Source organism: Apodemus sylvaticus, chromosome 19, assembly GCF_947179515.1.
Source record: "Apodemus sylvaticus chromosome 19, mApoSyl1.1, whole genome shotgun sequence".
In the NCBI taxonomy this organism is placed as follows: Eukaryota; Metazoa; Chordata; class Mammalia; order Rodentia; family Muridae; genus Apodemus; species Apodemus sylvaticus.
The window spans coordinates 42,838,921-42,863,173 of record NC_067490.1 but is presented as its reverse complement, the minus strand read 5'-3'; the positions used below and the strand labels follow the sequence as shown (position 1 = coordinate 42,863,173).

The following is a 24,253-nucleotide window of genomic DNA, read 5'->3' as shown; positions in this document are numbered from 1 at the left end:
AAAGTAATGTTGTTAAAAAGCCCGAGTAAAGCAGTTCTGTCATATTTCATAGGCTATAAAGTGTTGTATCAGTAACACACTTTACAGCCTATGAAATATGACAGAACTACAGTGTGTTACTGATACAACACATTACAAAGTGCTCTATTTTCTATGTACACTGATAAAGGAGAAAACTGACAAACTGATATAACACTTGCTATATATTGTAAAAGACTTCTGTCTTAGGGTTTCCAAGGCAACTTTTTTTTCTTTTGGTTTTTTTGAGACAGGGTTTCTCTGTGTAGCCCTGACTGGCCTGGATCTCACCAGGCTGGCCTCGAACTCAGAAACCCCCCTGCCTCTGCCTCCCAAGTGCTGGGATTAAAGGCGTGTGCCATCACTGCCTGGCAAGACAACTCTTACAAAGGCAAACATTTAACTGGGGCTGGCTTACAGTTTCAGAGGCTCAGTCCATTATCATCATGGCAGGAAGCATGGCAGCATGCAGGCAGGCATGATGCTGGAGGATCCAAGAGTTCTACATCTCGATTTGAAGGCATCCAGGAGCAGACTGTCTTTTGTGGGCAGCTAGGAGGGAGGTTCTCATTCCACACTGGTGGAGCTTGATCACAGGGGCTCTCAAAGCCTGCCTACACAGTGACACATTTCTGTACAAGGCCACGCCTCCTCAAAAAGGCCACACCTCCTCAGAGTGCTACTTGCCATGGGCCAAGCATATTCTAACCAGCACATTGTAGGGATCCCTACAGCAATCTCCACAGCAATCCCATTTAGGGATGCTGTAATATGAAAAATATGCATCTTAAACTGGAGGTCAGTATATTATTGGTACATTGTAATAAAAACATAGAATCATGCATAAAAATGGTATTATAGCCAATCCAAAATGTGGTTAGCTTGATGAGGGAAGAAGGGGGAATAGGGCCACATAAAGGACTTTAAGTATATTTTGTAAAGAATTTAAAGCAAATATAACCAAGTTAAGGTTTGACAGTTGGCGAACGCTTGTGGTTTTCTGTATATTTTATAATGGAAAGCATATTTTAAAAGGTCTATAAAAAGTGAGACATAGTGGTGCAAGGTTGTACTCCTTGTTACAAACCTATACATAGTAGATTTCCCTCACTTTTTGTGGAAAGGTAGGCAGAATGCTTGTATATCTTTGCTTATAAATTAAAAGAAGTGCTGTGTATTGGCTTTGTAAGGCTAACAAGGGGGAGAATTTGATTTTAAATATACTTATTTTTGCTGTTAGTAAATAGTAAAATATGTTTCTGATTTTTTCTTTGAAGACAATTTTTTTTTGGCTATTCCTTTATTCTCTCTTAGACATGTGATGTCTAGAGGCTTGGGTTATGGAGTACCTTGCTGAAGTGTATTTATTATACAAGGTGAGGAAAAATCAATATCATACTTGGAGACTGATAAAGCAGCATTTATTTACTTTCAAACCAGAGCCTTGAACATCCTATGTAAATTCTGTGTAAGTGCTCTACCACCGAGTTGCACTCCCTACCCTAAGAGGCATCTTTACACAGTTAAGAAGTGAGCGTACTCTACAGCCTCCTTGCCAGCCTGGCTCATCATCATATAGATCAAGATCACTTCAAGCTCCATCTTCCTGCCTCAGTTTCCACTGTGCTGAGATTACTGGCATGCCATCATGCGCAGCACAAATCTTTTGTTTTTGATGCTTTTTACTAAAACCTACAGAGGTTTGTAGTATTGTCTTCCTACCACTGGCTAAAGGGAGCAGGGGAATGTCTGCATATAGTCCCCTCATCAAGAATGAACAATATGGAACTGAAAAGGTGGTATTTGTTCAGCAGTACCTTAAGGACCCTTACTTTTTACCCACATGGAAAAGGAATCTTTTGTATAGCCTCATAATATCGTTCTAGCTTTCATACTTAGGTATGTAATAGATGCGGTTTATTTAGTACTGTCATTATATCTTATGTGTACGGGTGCACCATATGCGTACAGTGCTTGTGGAGACCTGGAGAGGATGTTTGGTCCCCAAACTGGAGTTACAGGTGCAGCTGCCATGTGGGTGCTGGACACTGAACCCAGGTCTTCCAGAAGAATAGCAAGATCTTGTAACAGTGGAGTCATCGCTCTAGCCTCTTGGCTATTCTTTTAAAGATAGGTCTTACTCTATAGCCTGGGCTGGCCTGGAACTTGTGTAGCTCAGGCTAGCCTTGCCACATATCAGTATCCATGCCTCAGTCTCCTAAGTGCTGAGTACAGAAATGAGCTACCACATCTGGCTTAATAGTACTTACTGTTAGTTAAAATGCTTGTCAAGATCTATTTTAGAATATCAACTGTTGTTACATCAACTGGAATCTTGCTTCCTGGTGTCTTGACTAATGAAATGTAAGAAAGAAAAGACTAACTGCTAAAGATGTTCACTACTCCATTACTCTAAAAAGTAAATCAGAGCGGCTCAAATCAGCAAGCATCTACCTTATGTCCTGTGTTGTAACTGTAAAGGGTGACAGCTGCTATGTAGTGCCGTGGCAACACCAGATGGGGAAGGAGAAGTCTGTGCCACATGACTACAGTTCTAAACGTGTGCATATAAAGAGACCATGGAAAAAATTAAAGTAGTATATTCAGTTGAAGGATTTCCTTTCTATTTGTAAAAGAAAAAATTATATTTAAGTTTTTTTTTTTTTGAGCCAGCCCTTTTGAAAATAAATTAGAATCTGTCCTTTTGAAAATGGCAGTTGGTAGAGTGGAGGATACTGGAAAACTAATAGTGACCCCTTTGAAGTTAAAAAGAAAGCATTTTAAAGCCAGAACTGCTTTATTTAGCAAGACACACACTGACTATTTAATTTTGTCCTTTAGAAGGGAGTTGGCCTCGCGGAATTGCTGGGAAGTTAGAATATTGAAGAGGATTGGTAAAAAAGTGGGAGGATCAAAGCCAATGTGATTGGCTTATTCTTCTGCATTACCAAATAAACCAAGCTTTTGAACTGCGTCTACTTTAGTCAATATTTGGGTATTTGCTTTGAAGCTATTTGTTTGCGATAATGCCATTATCATCCTGAACAGAGCCAAAGTCTGACCCTGAGATGGTAGAATCTTAACTAATCTTGTCATTTTTGTAGAAACTGAACCCTCTGAGGACATGACGTACCATTTCTCGAAACTTCTTGTTTTGATTCTGGGTTCAGTGCTGATTTATGAGTGCCAGAAACCTAAACATTCCACACGTGATAATGTCCCCATCTCATCATAGCCAGGTGGGCACTGGCAGTTGAGAAGAATTCAGAGAAGACAACCTGCTGGAAGAATCACAGCCTTTGCTGCCTTACTGACCAGCCCAGTTCTGTCCTGGGACTCATGAGTGACTGGGTCTTAGGCTCCAGATCTCATCCCTTTTGCTGCAGTGGCAAAGGTCGCAGGGGAGGAAGGGAAAGGAGGGTGCAGCCAATCGCTTTCACGTCAGGGCCACTGTTTTTAGGGCCATTAGAAAGTTAGATCAATAGAGACTATCACACCAATCAAAAATAAGTAGAAGGCATGTGTAAGCAGTTCCCCAGATATAACACATGAGATTACATGTAGTAGAATTAAAAAAATAAAAATTAAGGTCTATTATAAAGGTAAAACATTTGCCTATGGGTTTTATTTTTCAGACTTATGGCCTTGTAAGGCCTTTTTCTTTCTTTCTTTCTTTCTTTCTTTCTTTCTTTCTTTCTTTCTTTCTTTCTTTCTTTCTTTCTTTTTTTATGGTCTACTTACTCTAGTTTTAGTAAATGTAATAGGAAGAAGAGTCTGGTGTGACCCTGGTGGGGACAAAATGACTTGGTTCCTGCCCCTGGGATAGGGACAGGGGAAGTAAGTGTTCCTCCATGAGTGTTGGTCGATGGCCACCGTGGGCATAAGACTTGTGTGTATAATAATGTACATATTTTATGTTCCTCCTTCAAGGATGCCTTCCCTGTTATTATTAATGTCTTCATTATAATCAGAGACAGCAGAACTCTGGGAGGCAAAGGTGTGGCTAGTATCTCAGCAAAATGGTAAATGCTGGGACCTTTAGGCCAGTCCTTAAGACTGTGGAGAACTCTAAAAACAGGGAGGGAAAAAAGGGGGGAGGCAGGATCAGGTATTAGAAGAGACAGGTGAGAAGTATAGAAGGTCAGGAAATTAAATAGAAATGTGTAGCAGTGGGGATGGGGAACTGGCGGTAGCCACTAGAAAACCCCAGATGCCAGGGAAGTAAGAGGCTCCCAGGACTCAACAGGGATGACTTTAGCTGAAATGCCCAACAAGGGGAGGTTAGAGACTGTAGAGACTACCTCAAAAGAGAGGCACAGCATCCAGTTGAGGGTGGGGCTACCCACCCCTCTCAAAGTTTTTAACCCAGAATTGTTCCTGTCCAAAGGAAAGATAGGGACAAAAAAATGGAACAGAGACTGAAGGAAAGGCCATCCAGAGACTGCCCCACCTGGAGATCCATCCCATCTGCAGACACCAAACCCGGACACTATTGCTGATAACAAGAAGTACTTGCTGACAGGAGCCCTGGTATGGCTGTCCTGAGAGGCTCTGCCAGAGCCTGACCAATACAGATTCAGGTACTCACTAACCCTCGGACTGAGCCTGGGGACACCAAAGGAAGAGCTAAGGAAGGGAAGGATTGAAGGAGCCGAAGGGGATTGCAACCCATAGAAAGAACAATATCAACTCACTGGACCACCCAGCTCCCAGGGACTAAACCACCAGTCAAGGAGTGTACAGGGAGGGACCCATGGCTCCAGCTGCATATGCAGCAGAGGATGGCCTTGTCTGACATCAGTGGAGGCTTGTAGCCCCAGTGTAGGGGGGCTGGAGCAGTGGGGTGGGAGTGAGTGAGTGGGTAGAGGAGGAGCCTCATAGAGGCAAAGGGGAGGGGGGAGAAGGGGGAATGGGATGGGAGGGTTGTGGAGGGGAAACCAGGAAGAAGGATATCACCTGTAATGTTAACAAATAAAATGATTAGTAATAAAACAATGAGTTTAGAAATATATAATTTCTCAACTACGCAAAAAATGATACATTATGAATTATATGAGGGGCTTCACAAATCTAAAGGATGAGCCGGTTTGTCAGAAAAATATAAAGGCGGGCAGATACAAAGGCAGAGAGATTTCCGAGTTCAAGAGCCTGGGACACAGCCAGTCTAGGCCCAGGTGTGGCAGAAATGATCATTTCAGGACCGGGTCCCATCCAGCTAGTTGATCATTTGTGCTGAACAAAGGCAGGCAGATCTCTGGCTTCTTTTACAGTGTTAAAAGGAAAGGTGTGTGCTTGTTGTTTCCTAAGAATTAAGGGGCTGAGTCGTGAGGGATGCTGATTTCTAGGATAATCAAAAAGAAACCTGGAGAAAAGTCTGGATTAATATGTAAAATAAAAGACTGGGTTTATAATCTGCAAGAGATGAGCTATCCAGAGAACTTTGTAGAATGGCCAGGGAGAACTGCTTGGAGAACTGTCTGGAGCAGAACTGAGAGGGGGGGGGGGGGGAGGAGATAGGAAGAAAGCGGATCAGAGAGAGCAAGCTGGAAAACTGTCTTGAGCTGAGCATAGGCTCCAGCTTCGCCCCAGGATTTGATTTCCAGTCGTTTGCTTTGCTGCTTCCAGACACCCGTTTTCTCAGAACCCCTCTCCAAGCCAGCCACCCCGGCACTCTGCAGCTTTCTGAGTCTCTTTTGATCTAGGAACTCTATTTTAAAGTGGCACTTACAAGAGGGAAGATCTCAGATGTGGTGTGAGAAGGGTAGATCGCAGTGCCCAAGCTTTTTTTTTCCTGCTCAGAAGAGCTGACACTCTGACAGGGGAACTGTCTTCAAGCCTGTTCAAAAGGTGCTGCAGGGGCTGGAGAGATGGTTAAATTCAGCACTCAAGAGTACTTGTTGCCTCTTTGCTCTAGCTCTCCCATACTCTCTCACCTCTCTGCCCTTGGGGCTCTTCCCCCCTCCACGTGGTCATGGCTGGCCTCCACTCTCTCTATTCTCTCTCTCTCTCTCTCTCTCTCTCTCTCTCTCTCTCTCTCTCTCTCCCTCTCTCTACCACTAACTCCCATCCCCTATTCTGAATAAACTATTCTATACCAAAAAAAAAAAAAAAAAGAGTACCTGTTGCTCGTGCACAGGACCCAGGTTTGATTCCCAGGACCTATATAGTAGCTCGGAATCATCTGTAATCCCAGTTTCAGGAGACCCAACAGGTATTCCTTGTGGCAAAACATTCATACATACTAATGAAAAAGAAGTCTAAGATTTTCTTTCTTTTCTTTCTTTCTTTCTTTCTTTCTTTCTTTCTTTCTTTCTTTCTTTCTTTCTTTCTTTCTTTCTTTCTTTCTTTCTTTCTTTCTTTCTTCCTTTCTTCCTTCCTTCCTTCCTTCCTTCCTTCCTTCCTTCCTTCCTTCCTTCCTTCCTTCCTTCCCTCCCTCCCTCCTCCTCCTCCTCCTTCTCCTCCTCCTTCTTCTTCTCTCTCTCTCTCTCTCGCTGTCTCTGTCTCTGTCTCTCTCTCTCTCTCTCTCTGAATAAGCCGGACTGAAAGACTCTCAACAGGACTGACAGTGTATGTGTTACTGGAGGGTGTCACGCTGAGGAAGGCAAAGAAGGGACTTTGACATGAGGTGTTGTCCTGTTCAATGAAGCCAAGGCTGCGAACACTGAGTGAGTGGGTTCTGTGTCCTTGGCAGCTGCTATAGTTTGGATCTAAAGGTCTATGATTAAGGCTTGCTTACTAGGGAGGCACTCTTAGAAGGTGACTGGATATAGTAAGACCTTCAGATCACTGGAGATATGCCTGAGATGGGTATTAGACTTGGTTCCTGGCCATCATGTAAGACGTTTTGCTTTACCTTACGCTGCCGCATCCTGCTAGCTTCTGTCCTTCTCAAGTCTGTCTTCTGCTTTCATGCCATACTCAAGCATGTAAGCATGTTCACAACCATCTATACATCACATGGGTGAGTACACACGCACACACACAAACATGTGTGCACATATATACATGGGCACAGGTACATACATGCATGCATATATACACATGTAGGCACATATGCATATATGCATGTGCATATGCACACACAAAATGTTTATGTACAATATGTAAAAATAGTTTCATGGTCCTCTATAAAATTTGGAACATGAGAAAATATTAAATTACCCCTTCTGCATCTGCTTATTTTGGTCTTCAGTTGCATCCATTCTTCAAACAACAAACATACTTTGTTCTTCTTTATGGTAGACTGAAACTCGATTGTGTTTATATACCACATATTACTTATTAATTTGTCTACTGCTCATTAATTTGCCTACTCCTTATTAATTTGTCCATATAGGTGGATCCCATAGCTTGTCACAGTAGTAAACGTGGTATGCAGGATCTCTGTGGAATGTTGGGGTAGAGTCCTTTGGTATATACGCAGGAATACTAGGGCAGGTTATGTGGTACAGCTATGTATTTTCAGCTTTTTGAGGAACTGTGATATTAATTTTCACAGTGTCTGGACCAATGCACACCCCCAGCTCAGAATAAGCCTCTGCACCCACATCCTCACCAGCATTTATTGCTTTCTTTCCTTTTGATTGTTTTCTTAACAAGTGTCATTCTGACCGGGCAAGAGGGAATTTCATTGCCGTTTAAACTAGCGTTTCTCCAGAGGCTCAGGATGTGAGACATTTCTTCATATGTATGCTGGCCCTTTCTCCTTCACCTTTGAGAACTGGCTGTGTTTATTCATAAGCTCACTTCCTGGTTGGGTTGTCGGGCTTTGGCATTTGGCTTTTTGAGTAGCTGATATATTCTAGATGGTAATCTTTGGTCAGATGCTTAGGCAGCGGAGATCTTCTCCCATTGTAGGCTGTCTCATGTGATTGCTTCTTTTGCTTTGCGGAAATTCTGAGCTTGATTCAAGCCCTCTTGTCAGTTTAGCACGGTTTCCTGAGCTCTTTTCGCAAAGCCCTTCCCCATGTTTATTCCTCGAAGTGCGAAGTGTTTCTCCTTTGCTTTTCTCTAACAGTTTCAGTTTCAGGCCCAGCTGGATGCAGCGGTGGGGTGGGGGCCGTCCGTGCCTTTCTTTAGTTATTGGAAGGATGCTGGGTCGTCTTTTCTTCTCCCTTGCTCTAGTTGGTTAGCTTTCCCTCTGCTACAGCCTATGAGCAGCGCTTGCTTACCACTGTGCTGCCAGCATCTTGAAGAAAGCTCTTTTTTTAGTTTTTTAAAATGTGTCTTGCCTGCATGTATGTCTGTGTACCATGTGTGTGTCCAGAGCTTGAGGAGGCCAAAAGAGAGTGCTAGATCTCACAGGACTGGAGTCACCATTAGGAGCCACTATGTGGGTAGTGACACTCAAACTGTGTCCTGGAAGAGCAGCCAGTGCTCCTTAACCATGGAGGCGTTATCACTCAGGCTCCTTGAAATTCTTAATCCTCACATATTTGTCTGCTGTGTGTGTGTGTGTGTGTGTGTGTGTCTGTCTGTCTGTCTGTCTGTCTGTCTGTCTGTGGCAGGGGCAGGGTGCATCAGTGACTGGGGTGTGGAGTGCCGGTTTTGGTAGTGGACTTTCTCCTTCTATCATTTGGATCTTGGGATTAAACTCTGGTCATCAGGCTTAGTGGCAGGTACTTTTAGCCACTGAAACTTCTTGCTTGCCCCAACATCTTGACTGTTTGAGATGGAGTCTGGTTTGGAACTCACTGTGCAGACCAGGCTGGCCTCCATCTCAGAGGTCTACTTGCCTCTGCTTTCTGAGAGTCGGGGTTAAAGGCATGCACCACCGTACCTGACAAAAGTCTTTATCTTAGATCTTGGTTTATAATAAAGCCCACAGGGACAGTGGAGCCAGCACTGGTGGATTTGTGCCTCGGTTCACACAACACGTGCTCTTCCACTTTAGGAAGGACTCGTGCTGGCTTCCTGTCCCGTGACACCCAGGTCCTGTCTGACTGCTGCTGCTTGGTTTCCCCCTCATGTCTGCTGTAGTCTTCCACATGCAGCCATGAGTCAGGAGATGAACAATGAGAGAGGAGGAGGAAGTTGGTGCTCTGTAGATATCTCCCACCTCCTCTGTGGCCTGGGTGTCAAGGCTGATGGAATCTCTTGGTCTTTGGGAGTGTTGGTGGCCATCTCCACCACTGGCAGTGTGTGTGCACGCATTTGCTGGGCAGCTGATTAGAGGCTCTGAGCACAGAACTCACAGCAGTTCAGGGACTTAGTATGTCTGAATGTGGAGGTTTACAGTTCCCTGGCATATGCTTACCATGGAGTGCAGAGGTGGTCCTGGCTGGAGGCTGTGGGTTGCCTGAGCATGTGCCTCCTGGGAAGCTGTGGTGCTCCAGGAAGGAGCAGCACTTTTCTTAGAACAGCCTTGTATTCAAAGGACCACACAGCTGAGTCCGTGGCTATACGCTTAGTTTTCTCTCTACTTCCTTCCAACATTCTGGTCGGACTGAGCTTTATTTTTTTTTTCTGCTGAATGGCCTGTGGTACATCCTGTGAATGAGCTGCCAAGTATGTATTCTGTAATTTCAGTGATTATGCATGTACGTTAAATAGTTTTTATAGTGGCATACAAAACTGGCTTGCACAGACCAAAGAAAATGATGGCATTTATGCTAATAATTAACATTTTTTAACAATTATGATCCTGCACAATATTGGTGGCCACTGTGTTGATAATGTTTCAGAGTGATACATAAACTCCCTTAATAGTTAGGTCGTGATGAGAAGATGTGTGAAGTCCAGTATATGATAAGTGGATTGCATGCAAGTTTTGGTCATATGAGTAATACTACCAGATGCACTGTATTTCTTGCACATATGCTATATTCCTAGTATATGTGGTATTTTCTTCTAGAACACTGGTTTAGTCTAAGCATTCTGTTTTCAAGTGAGCATTTGACACTAGAATTAATTTCTAACCAAAACTGTGTTTCTTTCCTATTCTGTGACTTTTGGCTTCTTGGTTTTAGACTTTGGGAGTCTATGAACCTTGTTTTTGTTTTGTTTTGAGACTGTTTTGAGACTGATATTTCCGACAGTTCTGGAACTTACTGTGTAGACCTGGATGGCCTGGAACTCACAGAGGTCAGCCTGCCTCTGTTTCCCGAGTGCCAAGATTAGACATATGCTGCATTATGCTACGCTCCCTCCCCCCCCCCCCTGACTTTTTTGGATGATGTGACAAGAGCCACTGAGAGGGAAGAGCACTTCCTGTGGCCTGTGGCTCCCACAGCGGGGTCACAGCAGCAGGATGTGATGGGGCCGGCCATATTCTATCTGTAGTCAGGAGCTCAGAGGAGCGGTCGTGCTTGCTGTGCTCAGCTGACTCTTGAACCCAAGCCATGACAAGGTGCCACCCACATTCAGATGAGTCCTCCACTTAATTAGCTCAAGGAAGAGACACCCACAGGCATCTAGTTTGCTCTAGACAGCTTTTTATTGGGATGCCCTTCCCAGGTGACTCCTTATGGTGTCAAGTGGACAATTAAAATCAACCATCAAAGCCTTCCCGTGTAATAGCGCTCTTTGCTCATCCCGCTCGCTCGTTGAGAGCCTTTGTGCTTTGCCCTCACATGTCTTGACCCCTATTACTTCTCGGCATTCCTTGGAAAGTCACCTTAGCTGCTGTACTGGATAGTTCTGTTACCTTGACACAAACTAAAGTCATCCGAGAGGAGAGAACCTCAGTTAAGAAAACACCTCCAAAGATCAGGCTGTAGGCAAACCTGTAGGGCATTTACTTGATTAGTGATTGATGAGGGAGGGCCCAGCCCCCTGTGTGTGATCCGTCCCTGGGCTGGTGATCCTGGATCCTGTAAGAAAGCAGGCTGAGCAAGCCAGTCAGCAGGACCCTCCATGGCCTCTGCATCAGCTCCTGCTCCAGGTTCCTGCCCTGTTTGAGTTCCTGCCCTGACTTCCTTTGATGGTGAGCTATGATGTGGAAGTATAAACCAAATAAACCCCTTTATTTCCCAACTTGCTTTTTGATCATTGTGTTTCATTGTAATAGCTGATAATCGTTGGGATTTTAAAGATGGAACCTAGAACCAGGGATATAGTTTAGTGGTAAAGCACTTATCACGCACAGGTCAAATATCCAGTACTACAAAAAACAAAGATGGCGGCTGGTGGGATGGCTCATCAAGTAAAGGTGCCTGGGCCAAGCCCGACAACCTAGAGTTCAACCCCCAGAACCCACATGTGGAAGGACAGAACTGACTCTTGCAAGCTGTCCTCTGACTTCCTTACCTGCCCTGGCACCAACCCTCCTTCGATTAAACAAACAAAAGCCAAAGTGATAAGTGAACACACATGGAGCCAGTGGGATTCAGGTTGTGGCTGGCTAGGGCTGTGTCACGGATTTTTTTTTCCCCAGACAGAAGCTTTGCAACTGCTCGATCTGTCGGTGAGAACGCCTTTCTCCATCCTGGGCTGTCAAGGGAGGAGTCCTGACTTTCAAAGCAGCTTGGAGCTCTCCAAAGCTGCCAGGATCTGAGGAGCTCCTCCCAGTGCAGCCCTGTTATGCATGAGAGCACCTGGTTAGGGCGAGGGCTCCTGTTCTGACCATGCTGCCCGCTCCGCTCTACCTTACTTACCCAGAGAGAACTGGTGGCTTCTGTTTCAGGCAGTTCCTTGTAGACGGAGTTTACCCTCCCTTGCCTATTTTCACTCTGAGAGAGAGATCTGAAGCATAATCACTGGGCAGTCGCTGGTATTTACTGTTTCCCTCATTGCTAAGAACCATCCCATTTGAACAGGAAGTGTCACCCCACCTGTCACTATAATGTCTTTACACTTGGCTTGTATGCTGCATTATTAATTTTCATTTTAGAAAGATCAGCTTGATCTGAGAGCCACGTGTGATCTGGATCTTATTACTTCCTGTGCGTGTTTTCTTCTCAGTGTGTGTATATCACCCAGTCTGCCCTTTGTCAGCATCCCATCAGGCTGAGGGCTGCCTTGTCGACTGGAACTTTGCTTCTGGAGTTCTTGCTTCTTTCTCTTATCTACCCTGCCCTCTCTGTTAAGAGTAATTCTCTCATTTGTAACTGTGCTTGATAATCCTCACAGCAAGGCTGCTTCCATGCCTGGAAGAAGTCTAGTATAGTGTAAAGAATCCCTTCCCTACCAGCCTCTCTCATTGCTTTCTGGATCAATTATTTACTCCTTGTGTAATTCGCATCCACTGAAGTGTGTGTTACCCTAGCCCTGGGCCTGCTCCTGGGAAAGGTCTTGGTCTGGTGTCAGCTGCCTTCTTCAGGGTGCAGTTCAGTTAGGATCAACTCTGGGAAACCCACTGGCTGAGAATTTTTGCTTTTCGTTTGGCCTGTTACTGAGCCTCTTAGCTACAGTTGTCTGATTTTGTGTCCTCACTGCTGCTATGCAGTAAGGGTTCTGAGTATGCCGCTGAAGGGCTGAGGAGACAGCAGAACTCTGAGGCTGAGCCTCAATGGTCACTCTGGGGTGCTGAAACTCAGTCTTTGTTCTCCTTTACTGCCCACTTCTGTGAGCTCGTGCTCAATTCTTTCTAAGCTAAATGCCCTTCTTAAAGACATGCTGATGTTTAGAGAAAGAGGAGTCAGGCTTGCGTGATGATACATTAGGGCAATGCTAGTCGTAATTCCTCCTTTACTGACTTCCAGGAAGCCTCAGATTGAGGGCTAGTAGTAGGAGCATGGAAGCCAGCAAGCACAGGTAGAAATGGGGGCTGGGTCCTGGGTCCTGGGGATGACTCCAGGGATTGCTGAGAGGCTGGTGTAGGGCAAGCCAACTATCTGAAAGCCTGAAGAATTAGCTTGAAATCAGGGTGACTTTGTCATATCAGACAAGGGGCTCCTGTTGAATAGTGGGCCTTTAGTTGGCTAGAAGTAAATACTTTAGGTGAGGGCAAGGTCCTATGTTTTCAGCTCTTACCAAGCACTGCAGAGTGCTTCTGTTTTGTGAAGTCTGCACAGCATTGTCTGCCTTAGGATACTGAGTGTGAATGACAATGAACAGTCATTTTTGGTGTAATCTTAAAAAATTAATTTTATTTTGCTTTTTTGAGACAGAGCTTTGCTGTGTAGCCCTGTCTGTCCCAGAACTCACTGTGTAGGCCACATTGTGCTCAGACTCGAAATGATGACCAGTGTGATGACCAGTGTGATGACCAGTGTGATCTCTCTGGTGTCAGGGCTCAAACCCAGGGCTTCCTGCGAGCACTCTACGCTGATCAATTTTATTGTTGCTTAGCTAGGCTTGCTGTGTAGCCCAGACTGGCTACAAATTGTTGTCTTCTTTCCACAGTCTCTTGAACAGTAGTGTACCTTCTCAGATACTCTTTAGTGTAAGTCTCTAAAATTGTGAACGTAGAACATATTCTTTAGAGACTTTCTATAGGAAAAACAAATGTTTATAAATTCTGCTTATCCACTGTTACTCCTTCATCCATTAACCAGAGCTCAAGTTCAGTTCACTGTACAGTGTCTGCTAATTAGTAAGACTTTGCATCAGGTGCTAGTGAGTCAATGGCGCATCCTTAAACATGGTTTATACCTCGACCTCAGTACAATTGGTCAGGGAAGGTGAAATATAGTTAGGAAAGGTTTTTAATCAGGAAATAATTTTATTAAAATATCCTACATTTTATCAAGAAAATTCTAACTGCAAATCTGTTTTTTTTTGGGGGGGGGGGTGTTCCAGTGACATTTTGATACATGAAATCTGTTAAGGAACGTATTTCAATGTGAAGCTCTTTCTTCTGTCCTTAACCACAGTCAAGGTCACATTTTATATATATATATATAAGTGAGGTTCTCATTTGATTGGATTCGTCGCCAACAGGCTGTTCTGTAAGCATCTCATAACAGTGTCCTTAAGGTCTCTTCAGCTTTAGCTTTTTTTTAGACTTTAAGAATAAGGAGGTGTAATTTCTGCGACATTTATGAGGCTAAAAATATTCCATATTCTTGAATATCAATTATCATTTTAAAACTTTTTTATTGGTTCTTTGTGAATTTCATATCTTGCACCCCCATTCCCCACCTTGTACCTACTTTCCGTTGCGGCCGCTCTTGGAACAGAAAATAATCTTGTGGAGGCTGCAGCAGCGTGTCTCACTGTGTCCACCATCTTCCCTTTGCCCATACTTCTTTGCTTGAAAATGTTCATTGCTACCACTTGTTGGTCTGGTTCGAGGCCTCTGGCTTCTGCTAACCTATCAAACACTGGAATCTCCCTGGAATTCCTCTTGGACATCCTGTCGTCACCCTGTCTCATGGAGATCCTGCAGTACTGAATCTGTAGAACGGGCCCCTTCATGCACCCCAGCAGTTCATGTTGGGGTGGGCAATTCAAATCTTTGGATCTAGACTGGAGAGGTGTCCAGGGAGGAGCAGCTCGCTGACTCTCACACATTCAGGGCCAGCTCACCAGCAACCAGCACAACCAGGGCCAGCTCCACCCTGCCGCCCAGGTGAGGGGCAAGTCCCACTCTCCCAAACATTGTCGCTTAGGAGGGACATGGCCCGTTCTTCCGGGCCAGCTCTCCATCTGCCATAGATGGAGAGGGATGAGGGAGGGGAGGAGCCTGTCTCCCCCTCATCCCTGCCACAGCCTAGCAGGCAGGAGTCAGGGCTAGCTCTCCTGCACTCACATTCTCTGGGATGGCTCGTCTGCAACCCCTACAACCAGGGCTAGCTCAACTGTGCTGCCTAGACACCACACAGGGCTTGCTCTCCTCATTGCTGCAGCAGGTGAGGGGGACGGGCAGCTCTCTGGCTCTGGTGACCTTGGGGTCAGCTCTCTCTACCAAAGGAGGCAAGCAGTGTGTGTATGGGAGGATTCTCTCTTGCCCATGTCACCACATAGGCAGACAAGTGGTGGGGCCACCTCTCCCATGGTCACCTGACACCAGGGTCAGCTCTGCTATGCTGCCTGGGAGTGGTGCAGGGCCCACTCACCAGAGCTCTGCAGTTAGTGAAGGACTGGGCCAGCTCTTCTGCTTCCATGGCCCTAGGCCAGGTCTCCAACCTGCTGCAGGTGAGTGTGTGTGTGTGTGTGTGTGAGTGTGTCTGTGTATGAGTGTGTGTCTGTGTGTGTGTGTGAGTGTGTGTGTGAGTGAGTGTGTGTGTGAGTGTGTGTGAGTGTGTTTGTGTGTGAGTGTGTGTGTGTGAGTGTGTTTGTGAGTGTGTGTATGTCTGCGTGTGTGTATGTGAGTGTGTCTGTGAGTGTGTGTCTGAGTGTGTGTGTGAGAGTGTGTGTGTGTGTGTGTCTGTGTGTCTGTGTGTCTGTGAGTGTGTGGGGGGGGTTATTACTCCTTTGTCTACTACAGGAAGACAAATGGTAAGGCCAGCTTTCCCATGCTCATATCCTCAGGGCCAGCTCACCTGCAACTCCTGCAATGTGCGGTTTGCTCTCCGGAGTACTACAGCTGGCTAGGGGTGGGCTCAGGTCTCCCACAATTCCCAGGTGAGGGGTGAGGCCAGCTCTGCACAGCCCTCTGACACCAACCTGTCCTGGAGCAGCAGCCCAGACCAGGGACGTCTGCCTGGTCTTTGGTAACAAGACCCCTTGTTGCTTCAGGGCCATCAACCCCAGACACAGCCCCTGGTGGCAGCATGGGCCAGGACCCTACTATTGGTCCCAGGTGGCATCAGCAGCCTCTCACATCAGGCTGATTCTCACTATCCTCGAATCTCCAGTCCCCCCTGTCTTCATTGTGCTCACATCCTTCTGTTTCTCTTTCTCTTCCATTTCTCCACCACTTACTTGCTCCTAGGCAGGGGTCATTGTCTTGATCATTGTCTATCCTCCAGGCATGCACAGCACTGGACCGGTATTCAGCTCAGGCTAGATCCTTGTCTGAGCCCCATGGTGCCAGTCTGGTGTTCATCTAGTCTCAGTCCTCGCCCAGCCTGCGGGAGTGTCCATCTGATCTGTCTCGGGCTGGCTCGCTCCTATCAGGACCGCGGTCCCAGGCAGGGTTCCTCTGCTTCTTAAGCTTGCTTCTCTACCCGCGAGACTCTCTGGGCTTGACTGGCGCGCCAGACTGGTAGTGGTCTCAGGCTCACCTTTTTTCAGGGAGTGTTAGGCTACTAATCATTCAGATATTCAAAGGTCAGAACACTGTGTGGACATAGCCTCTTTCCTCTCTGCCACCTACTGACGCTCGGGTGACAGTGCAGCCACAGCTGCCATGATGCCTCTAGGGCCAGGCAGTTATCATGTATACTGAGTATTTGTTGGAACTGATTCACTTGCTTCATAAAAAAGGACGTCTTTGTATTACTTTATCCTGCTAGTTTATCTTTTATGGTATTAAAGTCATTATATTCTGTATACACAAAGGAACTATGGTTCACACTAACCGGATGAAACAGATCTTTAGAAAAGTTAGGAGACAAACCCAGATCTTTGGTTTCACGCAGGCCTTCCTTCGTATGCTGTAATGACGTTGCACCTGTAGAGAAGACAGGCACAGCAGTGGGAAACATGAGACAGTGGTGGCTGTCCTCAGACACAGCTGCACCTTACACTGGGTGCTCATGTGTTTGAGATGCTTCTCGTAAAGGTCAATATTAAAATTAGTAGCGCATTAGTTTAGATTTGAAGTTGAGAACCACTTAACTATTCCACTAAGAATTAAAGCCTTAGGCTGGAGAGATGGCTCAGTGGTTAAGAGCATTGTCTGCTCTTTCAAAGGACTGAGGTTCAATTCCCAGCACCCACATGGCTGCTCACACTTGTCTGTAACTCCAGTTTCAGAGGATCTGACACTCTGACACAGACATACATGCAGACAAAACACCAATGTACATAAAATAAAAATAAAAAGTAAAAAAGAATTAAAGTCTTAGAATAAAGGATTTGCAAGCTTGAAGACTGTACAAGAGGAGGGGCAAACAGGCTAACATAGGAATAGGACTGCAGACAGGAGGCTGACTTTACCAGCAGTAAGTAGTTCTCATGTGTGTGTGTGTGTGTGTGTGTCTGTGTCAGTGTGTGTGTGTGTATGTGAGAGAGACAGAGAGAGACAGAGAGAGAGGCAGACAGACAGACAGGAGAGAGGGAGGGAGGAGAGATCTTGCTGTTTAGCCCAGAGGAGGCTTAAAGCTCTCAATCCTTTCTCCTCAGCCTTGAGTGCTGGGAACAGACATGTACTACCATCATGTCTAGCTGTGTGTATGTGGGGGGCATGCGTGATCATGTAGCCACCCTCTTCCTAGTCCTTCTCTTTCTCCTCCTCTCCTCCTTATAGGGTCCAGCTATGTAGCTGTAGCTGCCCGTGGCTACATGCTAACGGCTTGGGTTCCCTGGAAGAAGAGATGGGGATAGAAAACAAGGTGGCAAGGGAAACACACGGAGTCAAGACATGATTTCTTGCTCAAGACTCAAACTTGAATCTCCCCAAATATATATAGGTGGGGCAAGACCCCTCCCCCAAAGGCTGGAAACTGGTTCTGCTTGTTCTGCAGGAGGCTGGCATCAGGTGGCTGGGCTGCTATTCTTTGAGAACAATGGGTCAGACCCTCAAAGGCTGGGGGAGGTCACATGCAGCTCTGGCTGTCCTGAATTCACTATGTAGACTAGGCTGGCCTCAGACTCATAGAAAGCTTCCTGCCTCTGCCTCTCTACTGCTGGAAATAAGGGCACTATACCTGGAGGGTCTTCTTTTTAATGGATGCTGACCCATCGGTTAACTGCTCCTTATACTTTGGACTTACGCAGTTGCAGCTGAAGGGTAGGTGGAAAGGCACATTAACTTAGGCTGAACCGTGTCTAGGACTGCCAGCTTCATGCTATTACTGACAGCTGTGCCGAGATGAAGCCTGAGATAATTTTGTTGATTACCACATTTCTTCTTGACCTAGTTAGAGTCATGCTAGGCAGTCTGGCTATTTTAGGATGTTGTAATACATCTACATAGTACTTTCCAATTTGTTTTTACATATTTGCTTCTCATAATAAACCTGTTGAGTGAGATGACATGGCTGTTTTTTTGTATCGCATGAATAAACCACACTAGAAGGGAGTGTAACACTGTGGTTAATACTACTTGTTACATTTAATATGAATTATATGAATCAGACTAAGACTAGCTCTACCAAGTTTTTCATTTTGTTTTACTTCCTTGAGACACAAAGTCTCATGTAGGATAGGCAAGCCTCAAGCTTGCTATGTAGTTAAGGCCCACCCTGTACTCTTGATTCTCCTGGGTCTGCCTCCTGAATGCTGGGGGTTAAAGGTGTGTACTGCTCTCTCCAGCTGGGATTTACCAATTACTAACATAGTAACATTGTAAGTTTTCTCTAACCTCTCCTCTCTCTGTCAGTTTCTCTGTCTCTATCTCTCTGTCTCTCTCTCTGTGAGTGTGTGTGTGTGTGTGTGTGTGTGTGTGTGCATGCATGTGCCATGGCGTATGTGTGAAGGTCAGAAGACAATTCATAAGAGTCAATTCTCTCCACAGTGTTGGTACTGTGGACTGAAAGCAGGCTTGGTGCAAGTACCTTTACATTCTGCACGATCTTTCTGGCTTATAACTAGTTTATTTTTTAATGTATGTGTACCATGTGCATGTCTGCTTCACACAGAGGCCAAAGGAATGCATGAGATCCACAGGAAGTAGAGTTATGGACAGTGGATAGCTACCGCATGGTTCTGGGAAACAAGCCTGGGTTCTCTGTAAGAGGCACCGCTGCTCCTGACTGCGGGGCCATCTCTCCAGCCCAGCCTACCCTGAGGTTTGAGAAAGGCCTGTCTTTGGAACCTAGGGCTTTCCGATGAATGAAGGCTGGTTGGCCAGTGGACTCTATGGAGCTGCTTAGTTTTTGCTTCCCCAGTGCTGAGATTATGGGCACCTGCGACCATGTCCAGTTTGCCTGATTACCAACTGAGCTGTCACTCCAATCCCAGGGCCACTAGACACTTTAAATGGTAGGGAAAAATAAAGAAATAAGTGTGTTTAAAATAGTGGAAACAGGTACTTGCAAAATGTGCAAAATGGTTCAGCAATTAAGAGTACAGGGTACTCTTCCATAAAACCAGGGTTTGATGCCTAACTCTCAGGTGGTAGCTCACAACCAGTCTTCATCTGGCTTCCACAAGCACAAGACATATATGTGGTGTGCAAACATACATGCAGGCCAAACACTTGTACACATAAAAGTAGTGGAAACATGTAATAGGCACTCCACATGTATTTGGTAAAATAGTGCTCATGTTATTTATTTAACTCAACAAAAATTCAGAACTCCTCTGTGCTAGGAACACACAGTAATCTTATATCTGAGCTGAGGTGTTTGAGATTGTATTCATTGGTGTCGTGTGACATGCGTGTGCAATTCAAAGTGCACATGTGTTTTCAGAGTAAATGCTGCAAATAACATGTTAAGCACTGCCGAAACACCTGGAATTTGACAAGCAATTGATTTGAATTGAGTTTTGGTCATTGCATGCTCAAAACCCTTTTCCTGTTGCCCCCTCCCCTTTAACAACCTCTACACTTCATTGTGTTATCTCAGAGGGATTTCAAACTTCAGTTCAGGAAGCTGTGATCTAATGGAATCACATTTTTTGTGGTAGAAATGGTAATTGAGTTGCTAAGAATTTTATAGAGTGGCCAGACCTTTGAGTAGAATAAAGTGGGATAGTGCCTAAGAAGGATGTTGTCAATCAAGACATGTTGTCAATCATTTCACAAGGAGTGGCATTTGCTCTGAGAGACCACACAACTAACTCCTGAAGCTTTGAGGGAGAGCTGAAGGCTGATGGCCAGGACCATTGTTAATGTGGTCTGCTGTGGAGAGGCATAGAGACCAGATGGTGTGGGGCTCAAAGGCAGGGCCGCCTTCTACACATGTTAACAAGGCAGTTATGTGTTCAAGTTGAGCAGACCCCAGGCCAGGAGCAGGGAAGGAAGCAGCAGGCGTTTTCTCCTTGCTGTCATTTAGAGCCAGCAGTTAGCACAGGGCTCTACATTCCTGCTTGTCTGTTGTGTTCTAAAGCTGATAATGGGTGGTACTTACCAAGAATTCTCAACAGTCATGTCTGAGATAACAGCTCTTATTATCTGGGAAGGAATCTTTCTAACTGTATAAAGTGGCCCAGGCTAGAGAGGTAAACAGACAATGTCTGAACCTTGGTTACAAAGTAGGGTTTCAATAGTAGGGGAGTGAAAGGGAAAAGCAAGCTCCCCAGTACATGAAGATGGGGTGCTGTAGGTCAAGGCACCTTCCAGTTGCTCGAGGCCGATGATGGCTGAAGGGTGGTAGCTGGGCCCTGATCACAGATCCCTGTCACCAGGGGAATGTAGGCGGGGCCGCCCTGCTCTAAGGTGTGTCCTCATCCCCACCAGGGTGGGTGGGCAGAGTTCTCTCTGCAAGGGCTCTGGCTCCTCCTAAGTCTGCTCCTTTGAATCACTCTGTAAGATTAGATATTAGAATTGATCAATTGACCTTGCAATGATATATATATAATTATTACAGTAGCAAGAATTTATTGAGTGCTTACTAAGAACTAGTTTTAAGTCTTATAGCCCATTATTCTATCATCCTTTCCTGTCTTAACTGCAAAGAAAATGGATTATAGAGAGGTAAGCTAAACTCCTTAGGTCTGACAGTTGGTGAGTGATAGCAGCCTTCAAAACCACGTTTAATCATCCGAGAGGCTATGTTCCTAACTGTTTCTTTATAATCATATGTTCGATGATTTTTGTTGGTTACTTAATATTCTCATAAGGAGGAATGGCACTTTCTTATGGAGAAAGAAGCTTGCTAGATGGAGTAACAACTGGCTTATTTAAAGAAATAGAAGCCAGGCACACAGGTGTGCTTCATCCCTGAATCCCAGAACTTGGGTGGCGGACAAAGGAAGATCAGAGGTTCAGGGTCATCCTGGGCTACAGAGTGAGTTTGTGGCCTGGGTTACATGGGGACATGGTAGTCTGTCTTCAAACAATAATGGCTGGTGAGATGGGTGAGCACGTGAAAGAAAGCTTGATGGACTGAGTTTGAGTCCTAGAAGGAGCGACTGACTGGAAGCCCATCCTCTGAGCTTCACACGTCTGCCATGCCACGCTTGTTTCTACACTGTCACACTCACTCACCCTCTCACACACGCAATCGAAAACTTTAAAGAATTACTTATTTTTATTGTATGTATGAGTGCTTTGTCTACATGTATGATGAGTATACAGTATACATGTGTGGTACCCAGGATGGCTAGAAAACGGTGCTTGATCCTCTGGATGGTTTAAACTGCCAGGTTTGCTGGGAACTAAACCTCTGCAAGAATAGTCCGTGCTCTTAACCACAGAGCCATCTTTCTAGCCCCAGAAGAGTAACTTTAAATCAATAAGCAGAAGAAATATAGAAGTCAGTTTTGTAGCCCATGCTATAGGCATATGTTCTGAAGAGTCATCTGCAGGCCACAGAAGTGCGATGCATTAAAGAAGCCTGTTCACTGGGCTGAGAACTGTGCTTTCTCCCTTCAAACGAAGTGTATTGTAGTGGGGGGCTCTAAGATGACCGACCGTGGTTACCTCTTCAGTTTTATTATCATCATTAGTAAATAGTAGTAAAGGTCTGTAAATCAAGACACATGTTTTCCCTGACATCTTAAATGCTCATTTCCAGTTCTGTTTTATTGTGTACACATAATTTACAAATGATCATAAGATATTCACTCATTTCTCATTTAGTATTTTAAGATAACAGACTTTGGAGTTAAGCAGACTCCAGTAGAAAGGAAGAGATTGGGCTGTGCAAAGGTTACAGGCAGTAATAATTGATTGGGGTGATGCTTACCGGGCAGCCCACGTCAATTTTGGATCTGGCCTTGGAAGGAGTAGCTGTGTATTTGGACGTTGGAAAGTTCATCTTTCCAGACAGTCTGTCAGACTTCCAAGAAAGCCAGAGGGAGATGGAAAAATACAGTGACTGCGAGCTCATGTGAGAGTAATGAGCTGTTGGAGCCGAGGAAGAGGAAGAGCCGGGAAGAGCGGCTCCCCGAAGAGCTGGTAGGGTGTTTTAGTTGTGGTTAAATTGTAACAAATGGGCAGTACCACACACTTCGTCAGAATTGTCAGTATTTTAGTCTTATTGATGGTTTTGTGGTTAATAATTTTATCAGGATGCAAGAACAAAATACTTGACAAATACTTCTTTTTGTGCTAAAACTGTTACTCTATATTTAACATAGGGTTATAAATTATAACCCTATATATAATAAGTAAATTATTTAACTAAGGGTGGCTTTACAGTTTCAAACAGATCTGATTGTATACTGACCGTTAAGTATTCAAATGCCTCTATGATACAACCTCAGGATGAAATCCCATATTCAGTACTGTCACTGGTAATTTCCTTTAAATGATTGTCTTTACATTTTTTTAATTTTAAAAAATGTATGCATGTGTCACACACATGCACATGCAGACACTCATATGGTATGGCCCTCTATATCTTCTCTGTGGCCCTGGGGGCTGCACACTGACTCTTGTACATGGAGGCCAGAGGAGGATATCTTTATTTCCTTGCATCAGGGTCTCTCAGTAAGCGCTCCTATCCCTGCTCCCCACACCACACACCCCACCCCACACTCCACACACCCCACACCCCACACACCACACACCACACACCACATACCCCACACCATACCCCATATACCCCACACCCACACACCACACCCCACACACCACACACCCCACAGCTGGGTCTACAGATATGCATGTAGCCATATGTGGCTTCTCACACGGACTTGCAGGATCTGAACGTAGATCCTCATGCCTGCCCGGCCAATGCTGTTCCCACCAAGCCATTCCATCCCGGCTCAGCAATATTCAGCGATAGTCAGGAGAGTGAAGCAGCTGAGAACACGAGAACCCCATCTAGACTGTGGCTGTCTTGGCATCCGACAGGGTTGTTTATCAGTGGTGAATCTCCATACGCATGTGGTTTCCTTAAGCAAAGAAGATGCTGGTTATCTGGTTATGCTGGTTCCTCCCAAGGCTATTCCAAGGATTAAAGGAGTTTTATGTGTAAAACAGCACCTGCCTTATGGTAAACCATGAGACATATCAGATGTATTTTTTTCCTAATAATGAAAGTAACACACTGCTAAATATGTGCCGAATTCAGAAAGTTGTTGGCTTCCTGAGAGTGCCAGCAATGTTTCACGCAGGGGTGTCTGTTCTTTGACCCTGTAATTAGTTGTTTCCTTCATTAGGATGGTTTGCTTAGAAGAAAAATTCTTTTGAAATCCCTCGATCATTCTTCTGCCACTGGTAAATTAATACATTTGATCTATTTGGTGAATGAATCTTCAGAGAAGTGTATACTTGTTCTACTACTAAGTAGCTCCATGGCCATTTGGAGAATTAATTAGTTTTTGTGAACATCGCCTATCTTGACAGTTAATACTTGTTTTGCAGGATTGCCACAAGGATTTAATGACATCTGTATATGCAAAGGCAGTGGCTGTGTGCCTCGCCCGAAGGGGTGTTTGGGGATATCTTTTCTGGTTTTCTTTACACTCTAACATTGGAATGAAATTCATTCTTCTCCACTCCCTCTCCAGTTGCTTTAGGGAAGAAATCCAGGAACATTACAGGGCTTGCCTCAGATCTCGGGAAGCCGCATGTAAGCGCATGAGTGTCTCTCCCACACTCTGTCCCAGGTATGGGTGTCCACGCCCGTGAAACCTCAGCCGTGGGAGCCGAGGCAGGAGGATTTCTCAGAAACAAATCAAATCAAAACAAAACAAACAAGGGAGGAAATAGCAGAGCAGAGTGAGCATGCTGGCTCTGTCCTGCTTTACCGCAGGGTTGGGAGTGTCCCTGGTGTCTGCCTGCTCACAGTGCGGCATGTTGGCAGGCTTTCTGCCATTTTACTGTGAAATGCAACCTACATATGTATAGGAAGGTGTGAAAACATGCACATGTACTGTCAAGAATGACAATGGACGTCTTTATCAAGAAAACATTGTGGGGCTGGGGGAATGATGGTTCTGCATTTTTAATAATAATATTGATTGATTGATTGATTGATTGATTGACTCATTGATTGTGTATGAATGTTTTCTATACATGTATGTGTGAGAGATGGGCTCCCAGCACCCACATTAGGCATCTCACAACTGCCTGTAACTCTGGCTCCAGGAAACCCAACACCATTGCCTTCCAGGCATCTGAACTCACGTGCACATACCCCACCCCAGAAATGCATACAGACTATAATTAAAAATAAAATCCCTAAAAAGA

The 24,253-nt window shown here is 45.1% G+C and overlaps 1 protein-coding gene and 1 non-coding gene across 3 annotated transcripts in view; one reads left to right on the top strand and one right to left on the bottom strand.

Moving 5' to 3' along the window:
- The window catches only part of Slc16a10 (solute carrier family 16 member 10), a 104,799-nt gene that overhangs the window by 19,306 nt on the left and 61,240 nt on the right, over positions 1-24,253 (top strand). The gene's annotated exons all lie outside the window — the stretch shown is intronic.
- Positions 16,080-16,212, bottom strand: LOC127670263 (small nucleolar RNA SNORA17). Its single transcript, XR_007974505.1, has one exon. It is a non-coding gene; the product is annotated as a small nucleolar RNA SNORA17 (small nucleolar RNA).